This window comes from Alosa sapidissima, chromosome 2, assembly GCF_018492685.1.
Source record: "Alosa sapidissima isolate fAloSap1 chromosome 2, fAloSap1.pri, whole genome shotgun sequence".
NCBI lineage: Eukaryota > Metazoa > Chordata > Actinopteri > Clupeiformes > Clupeidae > Alosa > Alosa sapidissima.
The window spans coordinates 14,809,860-14,828,209 of NC_055958.1; positions in this window are offsets into that span (position 1 = coordinate 14,809,860).

Sequence of the window (18,350 nt, forward strand, 5' to 3'; positions counted from 1 at the left end):
CAGAGGAGGGACGCCAACGTCGGTAGCTGTAGCTGTGCGCAGCGTGGTCCGGCTGCGATGGAACTGGAGTCTGCTGCCCCGACTGGCGAGACGACGGAGTGGAGCATCGGAGGTGCAGTGCCAGTTACGGTGCTCAGCGCCAGGGAGTCTGTGGCAGTGGAGGCTAGGCCCCGCCAGGTGTAGTGAAAGTGCGACCTGAGGGCGTTCTCTGAAGGGAGCTGGGGACGAGAGGCGACAGACCAGGTGACTGCTAGCACGCCCCGCATTGGGCCGCTGGTGGTGAGTAGGGCTCTTGCGGTGTGTGCACCCCACCTGCTGTGTGGCAGTGCCAGAGACTAATTGCTGGACTGAATGTGGGAACGCCCGCGCCGAGGATGGCAATGGCTTGTTGGGGGAGCTGTGCAACGCCAGCGTGCTGGACTGTGCTTGAGATTCCCACTATGTTTCGCGCTGGGGATTCTGGGAGAACTGAATGATCATCTCAATACCAATGTTTCCCAAAAGGCTTGTCCCAAGGAGAACAGTATTACCTTAAACACACATGAGGAAACTGAACAGTCCAATCAGTAGACTAGGATAAGCTAGCCAACTATGCTACTTTGTTTACAATATTTCCAGGCTTCAACCAGACAGCTGAATGTGGTAGAGTTGTAATAGAAATAGTAGGCCTAAGCTATAGGCTAATCTGCATAAAGTGTGCTGTCATAAATATCAGACATTCAGTATTCTCTCTTTTTAGATCAGGATATAAAATAATACAGATATATTACATTGTAATCCTCTGGTACTCTAAGGTAGGCTATTGAAATGTCTAGGCCCCCCCCCCCCCCCTCCAAAAAAAGAAAAAAACGAGGTTCGTATCAAACCGTGGGTCAAAAATCGTGATACGAATCGAATTGTTAGTTTGGTGTATTGTTACAGCCCTACTGTATATCGCTACAGCCCTATCCTCCAAAAATCTGTCTAAATTGTTCCAAAAAACTCAGGAAAATCAGCTTAATGAGAGTAAAATGTGACCAAACCAAGTTTAAATAGTGATTTTGAATCTTGAAAATGTCAGATATGGACTCAGCATCTCCAGTAACCCCTAAAAACATACTAACATTGTCCATTTTGGCCAAGCAGCTCTTAATTCTTAATATGATCAATATAGGCTATTATGCTAATTTATGCTAATTAGCTCAATTACACAAATTGCCCAACATATGCAAATTAGCATCCGCCAGTTTCTGCATGCTGGGAACCCATACTATATATTTCCATCATAAAACTTTGGTGTACTTAACATTTCCGGGTCCACAATGGGGCTCTATGGGCTGTCCACCGGACTACTAGTCAACTTTTTAGACAAAAGAGAGAGGTAGGACTCAGGAATGACTTGTGATGTCATACTCTGACGTTTACTGTTCATCGGGTGCAGTTACATTCTTGAGACAGTTTCTTACACATAACTTACATAATGTAAATGTGTTAAGTGGGCATGGTATTGAGACAACTGTGAACAACTGTAAGATTCTACCCAACTAGGAAAAGGGGCCTGTTTGTGGGCCAGTTAATCTGAGTGAAGCAATGCCTTAGCCATCGAGAAGGCATCGAGAACCAAATGTCCTATACAAATCTATAGAACAGATGGTGATATGTTTATATATGTTTTCTTTTTTAAATGTTATTACATACTCTGATCTTCCCTTTTTCGTGTTATTATCTAATGACATTGATTAGTGGTGAATAAATTACAACCATTTATAATGATATGAGCAAAAATCTATACATGAAAATAAGTCCAGATATTGTGGACAAAAATTAGAAATTGTATTTTTGAACATATGTTGAATATTGGGAGGGGGACATGTCCCCCACGGAGTATATTCTGATTAAAGCCTTGGTGTAAAGTAGTGTTTCTTTGGTGTAGTTTGGCTTGTGGCTGTGTATTGTTTAAGCCATATGGCATGTGATGAATGGGGTTGATTGGTGCCTACAGCAAAAGCACAGCCGTAGGTATATCACTAGTCTACTAAAGGTAGCTAGCTACCTTTACCAACCCCACACTCACATGCCATATTGCTTTTATATACAGCAGTTCCAGCTACAACTAATCATGTTTATAGACATCAAACTTGCGTTTTCTAATTTTCATTTTCATTTCTGTTCATTCATCCCCCGCCTTCAAACATAGTTCCTATCAATTTTCTTGGTGTCTACTCAAGCAACGGAAATGTCATGTTGAATGTGAGAGGCTATAGTGCACAATAATTTGTATACTTGTTCACAATGGAAAATGCAATGCAAAATGTAGAGTGATAACTAGCAGTAAAGAGTCTGAGTGGGGATGTATAGGATATAGTCACTCATGGACTGCCTCTCGGCCAATCATATATTAATAGTTTGACCGGACCTGTATCTGTTGTATACAATTCTGTAACAGGATAGCAAACAGACTGATGTTCTGAGTTCATGCCATGCCATGATTCGGATCAGCAATTTAGCTTCCCTTTCTGTCCAGGGTAGATTATGCACAACGTGATGCAAGCCCTGGAGGGCTGAGAGTGTGTGGATCTGCGAGCGAGCCCAACTGCTCCCAGTCCTCTGGCCGTTACTGCCTGATTCTGCTTTAATTGTCTCATCAGTATATGTCAAACAACTAAATGGCCCGGCGTTCCTGGATTTATTTATTCATTTGTGTGCCATCAGAAGTGGCTGCTGCACCAGCAGGGTCCAATTACGGCGGCATGGAAGAAATATGTCCTCCGCAAAAATAGTAAATCATATTCAACAAGCTCAAGAGCACAATCTGCACACTTTGGAATATATGCAGCACAAGACACCTGATCCTAAACTCTCTCTCTCTCTTTTTCTCTCTCTTTTATGTTTTCTCTCTGTCCTTTCTCTCTCTCTGTCTCTCTCGTGTGCACTTTCTCTCTCTCTCTGTCTGCCTGTCTTCTCTTTTTTTCCTCCTTCACTCTGTCTGTGTGTGCAGTGTTTAAGATGCCTCTCCTTTTTGTTTTATTCCTTCATGAGTTACATTAAGCATTCACTGGAACTCATTGGCAAGTATAAGTTATTTTAAATAAACTTGGGATGCCCTTTGTTTCTGTGTTGTATGTGCTCCATACTGTATGAGTATTGCATTTGAAAGCAGGAACTACGCCCAGCATCCGTGTGTGTGCCTCTCTGTCATGCACCTTTGTATAAGTAAGTATAGTATATATATATATATATATATATATATATATATATATATATATAGTATAGCAGGAACTACGCTCAGCATCCGTGTGTGTGCCTCTCTGGTATGCAACTTTGTATAAGTAAGTATAGTATATATATATATATATATATATATATATATATATATATATATATATATATAGTATAGCAGGAACTACGCTCAGCATCCGTGTGTGTGCCTCTCTGGTATGCAACTTTGTATAAGTAAGTATAGTATATATATATATATATATATATATATATATATATATATAGTATAGCAGGAACTACGCTCAGCATCCGTGTGTGTGCCTCTCTGGTATCTTTGTGTGAAGGCACTATGCCTGAGACGTGTTGGCTTGAGGGAACAGGGCTCCAGAGACGACATGATGAAAAGGGTGTAAGTTGCCTTACTCATTAAGTAGCCAGGTGCCTTATCAGTATCTGTTGTTCAGGTAGCAATGGCACAGACCATGACCAAAGCAGCATGTCTGTCTTCATTAACTCATTAATCTGTTTGTGGACTAGTTTTCTTTCAAGGACAAAATGTGGAGCAGTACTTGTGTGGGCATGTTTTTATGTGATCTGCGGTGTCTTGTGATACAGTCTGCAACTGTTTTGATACTTGTTCCTTTTGATGTCAACCATCCTAACTCCCTGACCCCCTTGGGACAAATAACACACCCCAGTGACTCATGCAGAATAAAATCAGAGAAGGCCCAAAATAACAACCATACACATCACCTGAATCAAATCTAGGAGCCCTATTTTAGTGATCTGAAACGCTTGGTTAGAGATGCAAGGTTAAAAAAACATTTTGGTTGTGTCCATATTCACTAATTTAACGAAGTGTTTTTGAGATCCGACGCCGGGCGCATTGTTCAAAAGGGTTGTTCTTATGTTTCTTTCTTGCTAATGCATCTGGACTCACCTATTATTATGACCGCCGCGCAGCGAAGCGGCAGTCATATGTTTAGTCACAGTTTTCTTTTCTTTTTTTTTTTCTTTTTCGCGTGGCCAATTTTCCATCAAGGATTCCCGGGACACTGAAAGACCGGGGTGCACGAAACTTGGTGGGCATGTAGCCCCACAAGGATAGCATGGAACCATCATTTTTCTTTTTGATCTGTAGCCCCCCCCCCCCCCCCCCCTTGTCAACCCATTCCATAACCACTCATTTCATGTATAGCGCCACCTAGTTAAAAACGAAAAAGTAAAAATTAGGTAATCGCAGGTATCTGTGACCTAACATGGTCAAAACTGCACAAAATTGGAAGCATAGGATCATTATGACACCCTCTGAATGCATGCAAAGTTCCGTGGAATTCCGTTCATGGGGGGCCATATAATAAATTAATTTATGTTACTGTACACCAACTGGCCTGTAGTTGGCCGGACACAGTTTTCTGTGAATATCTCGAGAACCGTAGGGCCTAGGATTCGTGGCGATTCTAGACATTTTTAACAAGGGTGGCACTAGTGAGGCACTGATTAATTCAAGGGTGGCATGAGGCAAAACATCCAGATAAACATTAACAGGCTCAAGATGTGAAATTAGCACAAATACATTAGGGAAACCAGATGCAAACACCATACTCATAAATTGAAGGACAAAAAAACACAAATACCTTACTCTCACATAAAATGTCTTTGTATTTGAATAAAATGTAATGAATAAAATGTAATTGGCTTATGCAGAGGTTGAAGCGAAGTGAAGGAGCTGGCATAAGCTCGGCGCTTGCATAAGCTTGGTTCTTGCAATGCAAGAATGTGGTGCAAGTGTCTGTGGTTTCACAGTTAAGTGAATTGTGAACCGTTTAGGCCTAGACATAGACAACCAGTAGGTAGAAGAAGGGGTGCACTAGTAGAAGTGTGGGGGCGAAATTTGAGATAGTTGATCATGGAAGAATAGGGACAGGAGTTATTTACTTTAGATATTCAAATAGTAACAGCAGATCCTGAAGTGTCAGTTTTGGAATGTTTCAGAAGTACACAGTACACTGTTGTGAGAAGAGAAACGCCAGATCTTCAGAAGATAGATAGAAGAAACTTGACTATCAGAACAATTCCCCAGAGCGCATAAGCCATGTAAAAACCATGAGAACCTTGGCTTCCTGCTTCAAGAAGTGCATTAATATGGAGGTAAAGAGAGCCCTCAGCCCATTAATACAATATAAAAGTTAACATAACTTTTTAGTTATGTAGCATTTTTGAATAGACTCAGGCAATTAATCAGCCATAATACATTTATTTACATTGGCATTAATTAATCAAACGAACATAAATGTATAGGCCTATTTAGACACTAACCAAATGACAAATGTAAAATTGCAAACAATCATGATCATCCAGTAAGACATCAACATAGCGTTTAGAAACAAATAGAACTGACTGCACATTTTTTTTAGCCTCCAGGTGCCATCAGAAATATTGTGGGTAAATGACATTAGTATGCCCAGCAGATGAGCAAACTTCCAGCCCGTCTCCTGAAAATCAGGTGTCACTGCTGAGAAAACAGAATTTCACCAGTGCACTGCAGCCAGCAGTGTACTTTTGTACTCAGCAGGAGTACTTTTGGCCCTGTTGTACGGTGGCCAACAGGTGCAAATTATGTGCAATTTATGACAACAGATGCAAATCAACAAAACACGTGCAAATAGACAAAACACAAACAACTTAAGAAAACATTTTAATCTTCATTTGACAACATGTGCACATCATTTAGAAAACGCGCTGCAAATTCAGAAAACATTTACATTTCAGAAACGAGCTGCCAATTCACAACACACAATTCAAGGATACAAGGATACAAGGAAGTTTATTGTCACATGCATATAGTTACTGGAAGTAAGAAATGCAGTGAAATTATGTCTGGTGTCAGCCTATTTGTGCATTAATGGGGGGGGGAGGGGGGAGGGGGGGAGGGGGGGGTAAAAAGTGCAGTAGAAAACTTACTATTGCAAGCAGAGTACTGTATGTAATGTATGTGAGTGATGACAGTGAAGATGTGTGTGTGGGCGGGAGGGGAGTGGAGCAGTGACTGTGTGTGTGTGTGTGTGTGTGTGTGTGTGTAGTGTGTGTGTGGGTAGGTGGGGGCAGTGTGCTGTAAGTATGTAGAGGATGTGTGTTGGAGAAGATCCTGAAGACAATGTGCTGTGTATGTGGGGGGGGTTTGTTCAGAAACGTGCTACAATCATAACACAACGGAAGTGTTTCCGGGGGGCACTTAATAGTGATAAACACCTCTTAATAGGTGGCGAACTACATACGTACAGACAGTAAAGGAGAGGTGTTCATCACTTTTAAGTGCCATTAAAATGTTAAGATAAACCCAAATACTTACATTTCAAGCCAGATTTCTTTAAACAGGTAGCCTAGAAATCTAGACGCACCCTAGCGGCAGCAAATTACATTTGCTTCCAGGGCAACTCTCCATTGGCTTGTGAGCTCGAAAAATGTAACTTCTATCAGGCCAATCAAATCGTATATAGAGTCGTTAGGCGGGCTTAACATAATGATTGATGGCAGAGTTGCAACGGTTTGGCTTGAATTCCCTGCTACTCGAAAACAAAGAAGATGGATGTTGCTGTTGGCCAACAGTGTGACACGAGTTAAGCTTGTTTTAAGTTGGCAAAAGTTTGTACTAGCCAACTAGCTCCACTGGTGGGAAACGCATGAGACTCAGCACTGTCCTATTGCGTGCAGAGGGAATTTGAAAGACAACCGATTATCCCCCCCTCTCGGACTGAGCACTGCGAACGGTGAGTGCCCAGACCCTACATTTTAATGTGGGTCTGGCTCGTCAGGCTATTAAACAGGAGCTGTTGTTGTCACACCCGTTCGCCACCTTTTAGAGGTGTTCATCACTTTTAAGGGTTCCCCGGGTAACACTTCCGTTGTGTTGTGAATTTCATAGCACGTTTTTGAAATGTAAATCTTGTCTGAAGTTGCAACGCGTTTTCTAAATGATGTGCACATGTTGTCAAATGAAGATGAAGATGTTTTCTTAAGTTGGTTGTGTTTTATCTATTTGCACGTGTTTTGTTGATTTGCATCTGTTGTCATAAGTTGCACGTCGTTTGCACCTGTCGGCCACCGTACTGTTGGCCTTCCATACTCAACAACAGTAGCCTAATAAGCAAGACAAGTAGTATGCTGACCTAACAAGGCTGTGTCATGGCAGGGAAACCATCATGTCGATAACTGGAATAACTGAGGTTTAAGAAGGTTCTTTGTCTTTGTGGTAACAGCGTTTTCATCAGGAAAAGTTTAGAAACCATATTTGCATTGTTAGCAATACAATCATTAACAGCATTGAACAACAATCTAATGGCTGGGAATCGAGCACGGATGGAATCAAACCACAATGATATACAAGAGATTCCTAAATCTGACTGAGATCAATTTAGCACAATCCAGGAGAGCTGAAATACAGTTTAGCCTACATTGGTAGGCTACTTGGCAGAACTAAATGAATGATGTCCGTGGACACTAGCCTGGCGGGCCATCCTATATCATTGAAATGTATAGTCTGGAATCGAACCATTCACCTCGCTTAATCCAAGGGGCGGGCAGAGAATTGTCTTTCAAACTGCCTAGGCATGCAATAGGCCAGTGCTACGACCATATCCGTATCCGGTCGGCAAAACGGTGAATACATCCTTCTTCGAAAGGAATGACTTAAGTGCATTGTGTTGCTCAACTTCTCAAAGAAAAGCACAAGTCTAACTCCTCCAAAGTTGACGCCAACGCCGATTCAAACAACCGCTCTTCGTTCGCCATAGCCACCTTCCTTGTTGTTCACCGTCGCAGGACTGTCGTTATCCCGCCTTAAGACTCTCTAACAAAATAGAGCGCTGTGATTGGATGACGTCCACGGTGTCAGCCAATAGAAATCCCTTTGGTTTGATACTAGACGTACAGGCTGAGCAAATTCTTTTGCCGCCGCTAGGGTGCGTCTAGATTTCTAGGCTACGTGGACACATGAGACTAGAGTGAATAAGGAGAGAAACCTTCAATAAGTCGTGAAATTTGTCGTCCGTTAAGAAGGACCAAGCGTTATACAATAGACAATTTCAAGAAAAAGTCCTTGTAGCTATATGGCTCTAGAGGCATTTCTTAGTAAAAGTTGGGAACAGGACTTTATATCATAACTAACATGTGCTGAATCCAACTAGCCCTGCTCCCAAGCAGTTTTGAGTTTTGACCATCTAATTAGCATAAACAAAATGGCTGCCAAAATGACGGTTTGTGCACTTTCTTTGGGTGGGCGTCATATCATGTAAAGAAATTAATATTGTTCACATAGTGTGCATGTCAGAAATCTCCCTTGGGCAATACATCAAAAGTTAAGGCTATGAAAAAAAATCTATTATTATGCTAATTAGTCCAATTATCACTAGCCCCGTGAACCTCTTGACTGTTTTGCTACGCTCGTCTTTGCCAAAGAGTCTGGCCTGGCTTCATTAGTAAACTTCTTCCTGGTGGGTGGACACTTTGACACGTTGAATCATTTTTGTTCAGTTTGTTCATTTCAAAGTTTGCATGGGGAATCTCATCTTATTTTTTTAACAAAAAAAAAACAAAACAATCTTTTTGTGCAATTAATAATTTGGGTTAGCCTAGAAATCTAGATGCACCCTAGCGGCGGCAAATTAATTTGCTCAGCCTGTACGTCTAGTAGCAAACCATAGGGATTTCTATTGGCTGACGCCGTGGACGTCATCCAATCACAGCGCTCTATTTTGTTAGAGTGTCTTAAGGCGGGCTTAAAAGGATGATGACAGTCCTGCGACAGTGAACAACAAGGAAGGTGGCTATGGCGAACAAAGAGCAGTTGTTTGAATCGGCGTTGGCGTCAACTTTGGAGGAGTTGGACTTGTGCTTTTCTTTGAAAGTTGAGCAACACAATGCACTTAAGTCATTCCTTTCGAAGAAGGATGTATTTGCCGTTTTGCCGACCGGATACGGATATGGTCGTACCGCTGGCCTATTGCATGCCTAGGCAGTTTGAAAGACAATTCTCTGCCCGCTCCTTGGATTAAGCGAGGGTGAATGGGTCGATTCCAGACTATACATTTCAATGATATAGGATGGCCCGCCAGGCTAAATTTGGGTTACAATTTGTACCCAATTTATACCCACCCACCAGGGTTGTTTAAGTTCTGATTTCAGTGGACAATTTGGTTGTAAAGGAACCGTATGTAAGAAATGTATTTCAATTAATCATAAAATGGCCCTGATATGTCACTAGACATTAAGAAATCGTGTTAATTTCAAATACTTATATCACTGACAACAGTAGTCCGGCCAGGATATTGTCATTTCAAAAGTGAAGTTGCAGCCCTCAACTGATGTTGTTGTTGTGTTTTGTCATGTCATGTTGTGTTTTGGCCTGATGCGCCACTCTCCACCTATCTACTAATCACAAAGTCAGTAGTGTTTCGGCATCTGGGTTGGCAACCTCGAGTCAGGGGAGAGGGGGAGGGGATACACCGCACTACAGTAATTTGAAAGTGATTGCAGTACCAGTTTTGGCCACAATCTTACATATGGTTCCTTTAACGTTTCAATAGTAATCACCTACACCACCCTAACATATGAAGACTCCTTTTAAAGTTATTGCACATGTGAAGTCTCCCCATGATCTGACAAAAATAGTAATGCACAGTCCTGCTCAGTCATGCATGCCACAGCATTTTCAGCGCTATTATACGGCAGCCTACGAAGGAGAAAAGGCCTGTGAGCTAAAGCAATTGTTTTTCAGTCCTTGAACAATCATGCAAAAACTGTATTTGACGAACATAGAATGGCCACAGCACTTTTGCTAAAATATGCTTCCATTGGCTACACCAGACGAGCAAGTTTTTTCCCCGAGCAGCGTGTATGCGCTCCGCTTCTGTTGTTGAATCCGTTTTGAATGGGAATTCCCATTGAATGGGAAACGGATTTGGAGCCAAAGGCTAAAATTTAATGCAGCTACAATTTGTAAGGTATCACCAATATCAATTTAATATTACAGATGTATGGCTACATACATTCCTAAAATGGTTCTGGTCTAGACTTAAATATCTATTGAAAACGTCACAATGGAGCATGTTTTTAGAGCGTGATCTCCAGGTGACCTGTTGGCTATTTTTAGAAGGTGCGCTGGGGGCGCCTCATAGTCCTTCCGCGGGCACCGTGTTGGAGACCACTGTCTTAAACCATCATCCTATTACATTATGTTATGTCCATGTAGCTCCCCCGCTTAACCTTAGTGCTGCCCTGGGCCTCAGGCTTCCTGCAAACACCCACCCACACGTCAGACCTAATCCTAACCCCAACCCTAGCCCTAACCCTAGGGCTTGGAGGGAACCACAGCCCCCTGTCTAACCCTAGGGATGCCCTGGAGAGCTGGCCCAGTCACAGGCACCAGCCTCAGCCTGCTGCCTGTGGTGTCTAATTCTGATTAACTAAGTGAAACCCAGAAGGATTTTGACAAAGAATTTTGTGAAAGAATACTGAAGAAGTGTAGCTTTAATGCATTCCAGAGCATGGGTTCGCGAAGCAAGCTGGCTCTACCATCTTGGTCTTAGGCTTTATATCCTGTCTTCACATGGCGTCATTTGTTTTTCTCACTTAGAACAGACAGAATATCCTCTATCTCCTTCTCCATACATGGTAATACATAGTTGCCTAGTTCTTCCATCTATTTGTTTCTTTTTGACCTCTAATCTTGCTGACCATACATTTCTTATGGCTTGCTCATCTCTCTTGGCGCCAAACCTTATTTGTGTGGCTAATATAAATAAGTCCTTTGCCATCCCCAGGAACTGCCACCAGCCTGCCCCAGTCACAGGCAAGATGGTCATAGTCTGAGGCTGCCAATATTCGATCAGTCATGTTCATTGTTGAGACCATGGAAAGTCTAACCTTTGAGTTCACTTCTTGGCAGAATATGCAGACATTCCAGTTCATGGCCATGACAGAACTCCTTGTCTTCACGATCCTCATCACAGACATCCCAACTTTTTGTGAAACATGTTGCTGGCATCAATAGTTGTCTATGTCCTTTTTGCTGCTAAATATGGGTTTACAAGACTTGTATATTATCATATTCTGTTTTTATGTACATTTTACACAACATCCCAACTTTCTGATTTAGGGTTTTATGTTTATGTTTTGGCGAAGGGAATAACCACCCATGCATGAAAATGGAATAGGGAACATCGAAAATCGGCACCTGAAAGCAGCAGGCAGGTGCAAAATCATGTCATTATAAAGACTGACTAACGATTTTTGGATCATGCACCTAACCACACCTATTATTTTCATTGACACACCCGTGGGCACAATGTTCAATGGAAGTGGAGCGCATGGTGAAAAATGAATTACTGACTTGGGCGAACGATACGAATAAGACCTGTGTTGCGCTTAGCACCACGTTGTACCCGGGTGTAAGATAGGGCCATAGAAAAGTAATGCCCAACAAAGCAGCAAGCTAGTGAAGACAAAATGCAACACAAAGCAAAGTAAAATTCCCAGCTGAGAGGCAGAAAGACCAGCTGTCCCCAGCCAGAATCGTCTCTTCTGTTGCATCCGCACCCCCCGGTGTTTTGAAACACTTCTTCACGAATAGGCCGAGGAGAGGCTCTTGTCCTACCTTTTCCAAACACACCTGCGTGTAAGTCGGCCATCCTAGTCATGCATTCCCCTGCATTGACTCACCACCTCTCCTCCAGCAGTTTTTAACTTCCTCTTCAAAGCTTGATCATTTCTTTCATGCCTGGCCCCTTAATGAAACGAGGCCTCGTTAGCTTCTTTGCTCGCACACTCTCATTGGGAGGGCTGTCAGCACCACATCGGAACCAAATGATGAAACCAGCTCGGGGTTCATCATTTGTTATCCATGAAATCAGTGTGTGTGTGTGTCTGTGTGTGTGTAGTGTGTCTGCGTGTGTAGTGTGTGTCTGTTGTGTGTGTGTGTGTGTGTGTGTGTGTGTGTGTGTGTGTGTGTGTGTGTGTGCGTGTGTATCTGTGTCTTGACCACACTCCTGGGGTGGCCTCTGCTCTTCCCCATATGTTTTCCTTTGGCATATGAAGCTAGTGTTTGTGTGCCCTATGAGGCATGGCCAGCCCAGAGACTGGGCCCCAAGCTGGGCTTCATTATCCTGCCACGGCTGGAGGCAGTCTGCCAACCATGGGCACAGGCCCTCTCAATCACAACACTGGACACCTCACACCCAGCACGCTATCTATCTATCTATCTATCTATCTATCTATCTATCTATCTACTGTATCTATCTATCTATCTATCTATTTCTTTAAATCTACTGCATCCGTTTCTCTGTTTACTCTCTCTTTGTATGTCTCTCTTTCTCTCTCTCTCTCACACACACACACACACACAGACACACACACTGTATATAACTCTACAGAGTTCACTGAAATAACATAGCATCCTCATCAAACCTGTTTTCCCATTACATCCACCTACATCAGCCGTGGATGTCACGGCTAGTCAATGTCATCCTCGCTCTCTGCCTCCTTCCTTTCCTCCTCTCACCTCGTCTCCCCTCCAACCTCATCACCCCTTTCCCATTCTAACCCTTATTTAATTTGTCTCCACATGGAAGTGAGATGGCAGGGGAGAGAGGAAGTCATGCCACACACACACACACACACACACACAAACTCAAAGCATGGGTATATTCACAAGAGAGAGATCAAACATATGGGTAAAAGCTGAGCTGTTAGTAAGAGAGAGAGAGAGAGAGAGAGGGAGAAGCCTTCACAAAATGATCAAAAGAGCTGATAAGAGATGAGCTGTTGGTTTGGACTGTCTATTTTTCAACTAATATTTTATTTATTCACCTGACTTGTTTCATGTCAGAAATAAGAGGCCGTGCAAACCTAGCTACTCCCCCTTCCTTCCCTTATTCATCCAGTCTGTGGCATATCCACAAGGAAGTGAGATGGCTGCTGAGAGAGGAAGTTATGCCGGCACAAACAGCCTCACCCCAACACACACACACACACACATACACACACACACACACACACACATACACACACACACTTTCTCTATCCCCTCCCCCGCAACATCTGGCTAGTTCTCTATTTTACTCCAGTTTGTTGTTTGAGAGGCTAATAATGATAGTATTTAGAGATGCTAGAAAGCGGAAGAGTAACCATAGCGATGGAGAGTAATGTGTCTGCACATACTGTGACTGGCAGCGGTAGTGGCTGGTCTGTGGCGGGGATCTTGCCAAATTGCTCAGTAATTTTTTCCGATGTTTAGAATGATCTCAGAAGAAAATCACAAAGACAATACTACAAAGAGTATGGAAAGTGAGGTTGCTATTGAAGAAATTAAACACATGTCAGGCTAATCTAAGAAGTCTGTGTGCTTCTTGGATTCCTTGTTATCTCAATGAGCAGACAGTCTTTGGTATGGGCCAAATGGTGGCTAAAATGTGTTTATCTCCAACACAACAAGGCCTGTCGTTAATGGACTTCCTGCTGAGAGAAGGGCCACCATTAGCATGGCAAACATTTACAGGATGGCTTTGAACTAGCAGACATATACACACCTCAGCAGACTCCTCACACACACACACACACACACACACACACACACATACACACACACACACACACACTTACACGCACACACACACGCACACACACACAGACACACACACACGCACACACTTACTTACAGTAGTACTCAGACCAGAAGATTTAGCACACACATTACTCAGTTCACAGCAAACTAGAGTTGAGTGGGAGACTTGCAAAAAATCTCATTCTGTCTGTTTTGCTTCCTTAGAAATTCTCTTTTTCTCTCTGTGTGTCTTTCTGTACTTCCCTCCTCCTGTCTCTCTCTTCCTTTCTTCCGAGATCTCTCCTCTTTTTTCTGTCTTTTTGTCTCTCTGTCGCGGCCCCGTGTGAAACTAGCTTATTGAGCCGAGCTTTCACACCAGCAGGCTGAAGCTCCCTGATGTGTCAGGCACCTCTCTTCACACTTTACCTGTCATCCTGCATTTCCGTTCACTTCCCCCCCCATACCCCTCCTCTCTTCTTCACTTGCCCCCCATACCCCTCCTCTCCTCTTCACTTGCCCCCCATACCCCTCCTCTCTTCTTCACCTCCAGCCCTCTACTTTTTTCCTCTGCGGCGCGCGCAGTGTCCCACCCCTTTCATCCTGTTCATGACAGTCCCCATCTTTCAACACTAACTGGTGCTCCTGTTCCTGCATTCAGAGTCTATTTGACTGTACCCCAGCTCCCTCTCTCTCTCTCCCTCTCTCTAGCTATCTCTCTCTCACTCTGTTGTTCTTTCTTTTCTCCCGTGCAGATGTTTTTCACCATCTAGTGTGTTTGGACACGCTGATGGCTCTCTGTCACACTTATCTCCCCCCGGGGGAATGACATGGAGAGGACACCACATATGCACTGACATGTGTGGGCAAACACACACACACACACACACACACACACACACACACACACACACACACACACACACACACACACACACACACACATTACCCTCCCCTGCTTTCATGAATGAAATATCGAGCTGTGGCACTGTGAAGTGATGTAACAGTATTTCGTCCTGATGCCTTGGAGCTAATGCCAATTCATTTTGATTAGGTTTCTCATGTAGATTTTACAAGCTCTGGTGAGCACATTTCACTCAAAGCCTCCTGTGCTGGATGCCAGATGTGACTGAAATGCAAATAATAACCTATTAGCCAAGTAATACCATAATAAATCTTTCATCAGAATTTTAGATGTATCACTTGCAACTGATTTTGCAGTAGTAGATAATGGCATCTTTATGTATTGTTGTAAATGTACAAATGCAGATTTAATCTTATAATATGTTTTTTTTCATGTGTAATGAATTGGCTTTTCTCACATACTGTAATCAAAATGATTGGTTCATTTACCAAGCCATTTGGTCATTAATTTACAATCTTGCCTTATATTGGAGACAGCAGCAGACACACAGAGCATGGTTTAAAAAGGCAGGTGGCCATTGCTTCAGTGTCCAACCTTCACTCCTCATTGTGCAGTCAAATCAGGCTGAAATCAGTCTTTGTCAAAGGAAGGGAATGGAGGGAAGCATTTCACCGTGACACACAGGGTTGGCACAGCACTGGAACAGTGTTTACACCTCCATTACACACACACCCACACACACACACACGCACACACACCAGCCTGCTTGCCCATTGCCAGCCCAGAACTAGGTTGTTTCCATGGCAACAATGACGATGATGGACAGAGCTGTGTGTCTGTGTGTGTGTGTGTGTGTGTGTGTGTGTGTGTGTGTGTGTGTGCGTGCCTGCAAGCACTACGTTTTTGCCCAACACAGCTGAGTTGTGGATAAGAATTCCCATCAGGAGAGGCAGTAATTAAGGGTTCCTTATTCCTTATTCTAAACAGTTGTGTGTGTACAACAGGGCAGCAAATGCATATTCACACACACACACACACACACACACACACACACACACACACACACAAACATACACACACGCACACTGTCTCTCTCCCCCTTGATTATATGTCACGTTGGACAGCATAATGTGACCGGCAAATTAAGATTTTATTGTATGGACAGTTACATGTAAATAGCACACTGCCTCGCGATCCAGGTAATTGTAATTATGACCGCCGCGCAGCGAAGCGGCGGTCATATAGGTTTAGTCAGATTTTTTTTTCTTTTTCGCATGTCCAAATTTCCGTCAAGGATTCCCTGTGAATGCATGCCAAGTTTCGTCGAATTCCGTTCATGGGGGGCCACACAATAAATTAATTTATGTTACTATACACCAACTGGCCTGTAAGTGGCCGGAGACAGTTTTCTGTGAATATATCGAGAACCGTAGGGCCTAGGAGGTCCACCTTTTTTTTGTATGTTGGTGTTAAGGGGGCATGTCAACCCATCCCATTACCACTTATTTCATGTATAGCGCCACCTAGTTAAAAATTAAAAAGCAAAAAATTAGATGTTTTCACCACAATATCTCTGGCTGACATGGTCAAAACTGCACGAAATTGAAAGTATAGGATCATTATGACACCCTCCAAATGCATGCCAAGTTTTGTGAACTTTCGTTCATGGGGGGCCTTACAATAAAATAATTTATGTGTACATTTAGTGACCGTACACCAACAAGGATTCCCGGGACACTGAAAGACCGGGGTACACGAAACTTGGTGGGCATGTAACCCCACATGGATAGCATGGAACCATCGCTTTTCGTTTTGATCTGTAGCCCCCCCGCTGTACTGGACCCCCCAAAAGGAGGGTAGGGCAGACACAGTTTTCTGTGAATATCTTGAGAACCGTAGGGCCTAGGATGACCAATTTTTTTCCGTATGTTTACCTCCAGGGGTCATGTTAACCCATTCCATGTGCACACATGTGCATAAACAGATACACACGCACACACATACATTCACAGTAATCATACGTATGACACATACTCACACAGTAGACATATGTACGCATGCATGCACATGCACAAACACACATACGCAGGTAAACACACAAGCACGCACACACACACACACCCACACACATAAACATAAACGTGTACACGCACACATGCACACAATTCAAGAATTTCTCAGAATTATGAACAGGCAAGATGGGGGTGGGGTTGTATAAAATGAATTTTACATGTGAAATCTATTAACTAATCATGTTGGTACTTGTTGTCTAGCAGATACCAGTGAGAATTGAGTGTGGATAATGCAATTTAGTGAGACAGTTAGAATCATATAGGCCTTTCAGCGTGATTTATTTTTGTGGAAAAAATGTGCTGGACTGGGCTGCGGTCATATTTTGTACCGCTCTGCGGTACATCTAGTTATGTGTCGTTTTAAGCACCTCTTCCTTGTTGCAGGAGTATATAACTTATATTATGACCATATACCATATATGCATACAGAATATGGTAAATTATTTGTGTATAGTCAATATTTGTACTGTTATCATACAATCCACTGATAATCACTCCACACCTTTATCAACAGTGCCAGGTCAAGTCAAGTTTATTTATAGCAAACAGTAATAACAAATAAAAACATAGAAGTGCAATATAGTCAAAGAATAGTTTAAAAGGTAAAGATCATAATAAAAAGAAAACATAAATTGCACAAGGTAAAATCATTTAAAAATAAAGAATAATTAATAAGCAAAAAAACAAAGGCAAAAGTAGTAAAAAAAAAAGTAATAAAAGTAATAAATGACAAGGTAGAATCATTTTCAAGGCAGATTCAGAATGTGTAACTCAGCGCAGTTAGCAGAAAGCATCAGTTTGGTGTTAAGTCTAGATTTAAAACTGGCTACAGTTGGGGCCTTTTTAATGTCATTCGAAAGTTGGTTCCAGAGCTGAGCCGCATAGCAGCTAAAAGCTGCTTCACCATGTTTAGTTCTAACAGTAGGTTTTACTAACAGGTTTTTCACCTGGGACCTGAGAGGACAAGAACGTGTGTACTGCTGAAGCATGTCTGATACGTATTTACTGTAGGTCCTGCTCCATTTACTGATTTATAAACAAGCAGTGGAAGGTCAGTGAAAAACTGAGTATAAAGAAATACTGTTACATTAAAAACACATCATGATAATCAAACAGACACAGAAAAGGAGACGGACAACAGGTTCCAAGTTTACCATTTATTATTATTATTATTATTATTATTATTACCATTTATTAATATAAAGCAAAAATAGTAATGATATGAAGCATAAGGGCAATGAGTGTTGGTGTGCGTGACGTGTATGCGTGGATGCAGTGTCAGTGTCAGCATGTAAGATGACTAGATGGAAGGCAAAGAAAATAGATAAGGGGACAGAAAGAGCTAGACTGCATTTCCGGCGGGAACTGCGAAAGTGTGCTTGCCCTGGTCCGGTCACCAACGTGAGAAGACAGTGACATACGCTATGCTGAACCTGGCTTGATCCAAGCATTCTAACAGTGCCTTTCAGTTTTGGAGCAGGGGCAATACCTCAAAAGCTCTATTCAACTATTGCCTTGCGGGGTGAATGCGGTTCATTGGATTTTACCTGTGGCCTGCCTTCGAATTTAGCTTCTATGACTAAAATCAAATCAATAAAATAAAACAACAGCAGTGATTGGC